This window comes from Ranitomeya variabilis, chromosome 5 (genome assembly GCF_051348905.1).
Source record: "Ranitomeya variabilis isolate aRanVar5 chromosome 5, aRanVar5.hap1, whole genome shotgun sequence".
NCBI classification, from domain to species: Eukaryota; Metazoa; Chordata; class Amphibia; order Anura; family Dendrobatidae; genus Ranitomeya; species Ranitomeya variabilis.
The window spans coordinates 395,598,258-395,604,640 of record NC_135236.1 but is presented as its reverse complement, the minus strand read 5'-3'; positions in this window follow the sequence as shown (position 1 = coordinate 395,604,640).

The window sequence follows — 6,383 nt, the reverse complement described above, 5'->3', positions numbered from 1 at the left end:
GATGCAAGGTCAGGAAAGCTGCTGTCGGCTAAGGTGCCTATAAAGCTCCAAACATTTGTTACATCAATCCTCCGTAATGCCCCTCTGTACAGGCAAGCAGCTCAGTTATCAATCCGTGCCAAACACTACCTTAGAACCAAATAGACCAGAATTGAAATTCAACATGAAGTACAATAAGTCATGAAAAAATAATCTCAGAATCAGTTGGATCCATTGAAGTGTTCCAGTGTTATAACCACATAAAGTGACAGTGGTCAGAATTAAAAAATTTGGCTTGGTCATTAATGTCAAAACTGGCTTGGTCAATAAGGGGTTAAAAGCTTATAAAACGATAACAATACGTTCTTACTTCTTAGGAGATCACTTCTACAGTATATATGCAGGGAGAAATAGACTCAGTAGCTACTCTGGAGTGTCACTCTGACCAGCCAAGGAAAACATAATTTCTTGTTCTTAAGCACTAAAATCACAGCAGTGTCACTAACTTGCCCATTTAAATATTTAGTAAGCTTATTTCCCAATCTACTTTATGATCTGTGAATTATTTGGGTTGACAGCAATATTATACGGTTATTTACTAAGAAAGCACACTACATGGGAAGTGCATCATTTAGTCTATGTTCTTATCTAGCTCTGCAGTTATTTGCATTTTTTTTTTACTAGAGCCAAAATAATGGACAGAAGAAACTATCAGAAGAAAGAGTTGAGATTTTTCTTTGAGCACAATCTAAATTCAGCCTCACTTGACCCTATCCGACATGGCAGGACAAAATGTCATGTATAAATATTTAACATTTTCTTCTTTACTTTAAACCACTAAGAGCTGGTGGTTGTGTCAATCTTACCTTCTATCGCCAAACTCAAGAGCAAAGAGAAGATTCTGCCAGCTGTATTATGAAATATGCAACTAAAGCTTCAGTATTACTTATTCTGGTTCTCTTCCCCTGTACCGTGCTTCCATGCCTGTTCTTTATATCACCCACTGTTTAATTCTAATTGTCTCATTTACAAACAAAAATAAAAATTAACAATGTTACCATAAAATTGTTAATAAGTACCGTATGTTGAGCGAGCACTAAAATGTTCAGACAAAGTCGTAATGCTCGGTTGCTCAACCCAAGTAACGAGTACAATGGAAGTCAATGGGAATCTCAAGCATTTTTCTGGCGACCACCCCCCACCCCGGCCCCAGAGATCTGGAGAGGTCTAAAAATTGCTGTAATCGTTGGAAACAGTGCTGAAATGGAATGTGAACAGCATGGGGAAGACCTCTGAAAGCATCTCTGATGGACTGACAATAAAACATGCAAAACTGAAGTTAAAATGGATTTTACTGGAAAAAATGTTAAGAAACATTCTTTCCAAAAAAATTATTATAAATAAGGCAAAATAAATAAGTGAAAAAAAAATTGGCCCCCACACCGTGCTCTATTTTCACACGTAGTGTATTTGCTTTTTCTATACACATCCTCAAAGACCAATATGAGGAAAGATGATAAATTGCAAAATATAAAATTTAAAAATAAGTCTTTATTGAACTGTAAACAAAAAAATATATAATAAAATGCATGAATCAAGCAATAGAAATTAAAAGAGGACGAAAAAACATGGAACCCCCAAAATGTAAAGCATAGCGCATGCTAATATAATACTCAAAAAACGAAATAGCAACCTTCAATCAAAGATGGTATATATGTATCCAAACACCATAATAATATCAATCCATCAGTGAATGAGCCATAAAGTGCATAGTGCAAACCATAAATATTCACATTAAATTGAAAAGGTATAAAGTGGATATCACTAAACAAATACAAGGAACAAACCGCATGACTACAAAGGGCCCATATATATAGTGCCGTAGTTTATTTGCTGCATTTTTTCACGTTGCATTGCTTTTAATGGTGAAAAAAACTTCACCAGGAAATGTAATTTTAACATTATGCTACCTTATCTAACCATGTGGTGTGAGAAATGATCAGACACATCCTGCTTAATTTATGAAGTAGGGACTCTAAAAGTCACAATGTTTTTTTCAGGGCAATCAGGAGGCCCTTACTATTGTTAGACGGTCAGCAGTTAGCCATCACTATTGCTAGAGGGCCACCAAGCATCTCTCACTCGTTTTGGAGAGGGCAAGCAGCTGGCAGTAACAATTTATAGAGGGCCAGCAGGCATCCCCACTATTTTTAGATGGCCAGCATGCGTCTTGGATAGATGAGACTAAGAGCTTTTTGGTAAAGCACATCATTCTACTGTTTACTGTAAATGGAATGAGGACTACAAATAAAATAACCACCAATGTGACTGCCCTCAAAGTGATCAGGATCATCATGGGACATTATGGATTATCTTCTCTGTGGACGGGTGAGGAATATTGTGGTTTATTATTTTATTTTTGTTTCAGGAGATATTGACTTCGGTTGAGTAGGCATTCGGTGAGTATGGTTTAATTAAGATTATTAAAGGAGTCTGTGTCATTGTTTCAAATAAAGGACTTTATTCCGGGTCTGTTTTCATACAATGTGACTATAGGGTTAGTAATGGGGGCATCTTACAGACGTCTCTCCATTACTAATCTGTGGGCTTGATGTCACCTGACAATACAAAGGTGACATCAACCCCACAAATATGAAGTCCACTTGCTACCACTACAGGGCAAGTGGAAAGAGTGAGGCTAAGTGCCAGATTTGGTGCATCTTACAGATGCGCCTTTTCTGAGGCAGCTGAGAGCTGATGTTTTTAGTCTGAGAGGGGCCAATATCCATGGCCCCTTGCTAGGCTATTAATATCAGCCCGCAGCTGTCTGCCTAGCCTTTGCTGGCTATATTTTATAGGCGGACGCTATGTCAATTTTTTTCTGGGGTCCCCCTGTAAACTAGCCAGTAAAGTCTAAGCAAACAGCTGTGAGCTGATATTAATAGCCTGGGAACCGTTATGGCTATTGGCTCCTTACCAGAAAATTAACATCAGCCCTCAGCCTTTGGCTTTCCCTCTGCTGGTTATTAAAATTACGCGGGAGTCCACGGAATTTTTTTTTCATTTTTTTTCTTTAAAATTAATAGTTGCTGTCTGGTTACAGCCTACGTATGTTCATTCTGTTAAAGTTCCTGCATAGGCTGGTGACAAATGTGGCAAAAACGCACCAAAAACACATGTCTTTTCCGCAGCGTTTTTCCTGCCAAGAGATGCAGATACCTTGCAGAAATTTATGCAAGCAAATGGTCAACGTGTGTACATAGCCTAAATCAGTTAATTTTGCCTGCTTTTCGAATTTCTGAGTACAGATCACCGTAAAAAAACACAAATCTTTCAATGAGTGTATGGAAAATAGCAGCAGCAAGGGTTATAATTTGAGGCAATAATCCCTGACTAAATGCCTGTAATATTCTATCCCTACTGCATCAGCTCACCATAGAGGAATTGCAGATAAGAGGGGTATTATTGCAGAATATAGAAGGGATTTGAACTGGCCCTAAAAAGATTTTTTCTTGTACGTGGTAGCAGCAAACTCTGGAGGAACGCAAGCAACAATGCTGGTTTTGATGGTTTTCTGAGTACAGATCACCTTAAAAAACATGAATCTGTCAATGTCATGAGTGTGTCATGCCAACCTGGGAGATTTTGTGTGTTGGGATCCCATATTTGGTTTCCTTTGGTGCTAATGAGGTTAATGACCCTTTCTATGCTGGTCAGAAACACGCAGTTCCATTTCAGCTGCTTCTGATTTGGTTGTTAACTCTTCCTATAAAACCTGGCCACACTCTCTCTGTCTTGACAGTGAAATCTCTTCTTCCTTGCTCTTAGAAAGTGCTGTACTGAAAGGAGTTTGTTGTTGTTTTGAAGATTAATTTTCCTGTGCGGTGTGCTTAAGATAGGTGTTTTGGAGAGACGTTGTTGTTACAGGTGTTCTGCTGTATGTGTGTTTATCTCCTGTTCCCCCATTTCCCTTTAGTTTATTTCTCCCTGTCCCTATCCTCCTCCCTGTTGTTGGTTGGTGCTTGTGCTACCTAAGACCGTCGCAACATGATCCCATTATAGTCTTTGCCAAACAGTTGCAGGGCCTGTCGCTTGGAGTGTCAGACCTGCAATCTATGGTCTCTCAGCAGCAGACTGTTGGTCTTGTGGGCAGTCAGGCTGAACCAGAATCTAAGGTGGCCCTCCCGGATAGGTTTTCTGGGGGACGGGATCAATTTATGGTGGTCCGTGAAGCTTGCAAGCTGCCTTTTAGGCTTCGTCCTTGTTCATCTGGGATTGAGGAGCAATGGGTTGGAATTCCTTTTTCTCTCCTTCAAAGATTTCCTCTATTCTGGTGCTTTTCACTTCCGACAGACCCACTGTCTGTCTGGTCGGTTGATGAGTTTTTTGAGGCTCTGGGCCTCATGTACAATGATCCGGACTGGGTCTCTATTGCTGAGTCTAAGCTATATAAGTTCTAGCAGGGAGAATGGCAGGAAGAGGAATTCTGCTCAAAGTTCGGAAGATGGGCACTGACACCCTGTAGAACGATTCTACTCTTAGGAGTCAGTTTGGTCAGGGCCTGTCTGAAAGACTAAAAAACACACTAGCGCTTTATGAGGCTCCTGAGTCGTTGGAGTCTGCCATGGCTGTGGCCATACACATTGATAGATGCCTCAGGGGTAGACCTGTTGTGACTCCACCCTTCATGGTACTCCCTAAAACCGATGTTCTCTCTGTATGCTCTGAAGAACCGATGCAATTAGGAGGGGTCTCCCCTCGGTATGAGTCTCTTACAGGTCGCCGCAAAACAGAGTTCTGTTTTTTCTGTGGTCAAAAGGGGCATTTCATTGGGGTCTGTCCTTCTTTATGTAAAGCACAAAAAGTTGTCAGAAAACTTCTTTACTCAGGTTGTGTGGAGTATAACAACCTGGGTGCATATGGAGCGCCCCCACACCGCCGCAGGGCCGAGGGGTACCCGGAGCCGGGCCTCTGAGTCTCAGTTCTGGGGTTGTCACGGTGGCTGGACCCGATCCGTGGCCCTGCCTGTCAGTGGGGGACGTCCAGTGCGAAAAGTGGTGTTGTAACGGTGCAGGTCGTGGCAAATAATGAAGACACCAGGTTGCAGTCTCTTTACCTCTTTACTGAAGATGTTGGAGACCTCAGTCCAGAGCGCTGTTAACTGGGTTTTCAGAGACCGGCCGGTCCAACGACACATCAGGAGTTCTCCTTACAGGTGGGAATCAGTATCTACCTTCTAGCGCTGTGTGTTGTAGTTCTTCCCTGCTGAGCTCCCGGGATAGTCCTCACAACTGTTTCTTTTCTGTCTCTACTGTTCTGTCTCCGTCCTCCAGATCATATGGTAGGACGCACCCGTATGACGGGGTAGGCCTGGAGTTCTTCCGGGACCCTAGAGTCGCCCCTCTCCCACAGCTGCCTCCGTTGTCTGCTTAGGTGTTAAGTGAGACAGCCAACCTGTAATTAGCTGTCCTGCCGTGGTTTGCAATGTACTTAAAGTCTCTTACTTGCTCGGCGTTCCGGCCACCGACTGTTTGCGCCTCAGAAGGATGTTGCCTCGGTCTAACAGCAGGACCCCTTCTGGTATTTCTCCTTTTCTGTATTCCCGTTGTTTACTGGTTAGTTCTGCTCTGAGGAGTCTGCCAGGATCCCCATCCCTGACAGGTCCTCTCACTAGCTCTTCCCAGCTACTTCTCCCTCTCTTCCTGTCCAACCCCCCAGTTTTACCAGAGTTGTGAGGGGTGGCCTACTAGATAGGACCACCCCCCCTGGTGGCCGGAGTGTGAAGTGTGGTGTGAGTGTACCTGGTCAGAGAAACTCCTTAGTGCAATCAGACGTACCATAGCTCCCCATAGTGGCGGGGCCACGGTACTGCAACAACCAGGACTCTGGGGTGCTGCACTCCCCCCCCGGTTAAATCCAGTACTCCGGGACTGGGAAAACAAGAACAATAATACATGTTAACAGGAAACACACAAATTTTTGAAATAGCATAACAATTGAACATAACAATGCTTCCCTTTACGGGAGGTGAGGATTCTTGAACGTTGCAAAAGTTAGGTCATGCACAGTTTATGACTCTCAGTTCAGTGGTTGAAACTGCGGGGACCCCGGGTAAACAAAGGGGTCCCCCTTACAAAAGTTTTTGAGCAATTCACCGTCCATTACTCTAGTGTCCATTTAAAAACCTGTAACAAAAAGATATGCATACAAACATTTTCAATTAAATGGCAGCCCTTATCAATACCTCCAAGTTTTGTAGCGGAGGGGAGTTTGATTTTGAGTGCTGCGTGTGGACCTTCGCAACGCAGGGGTTGCTATTGGCCTAACAGGGCCCGCTATGCTTGCTACCGCTGGTGTAGTGCGCTGTCTTCTAACTACACTTCTAGTGAGTCTGGGTAGCACTG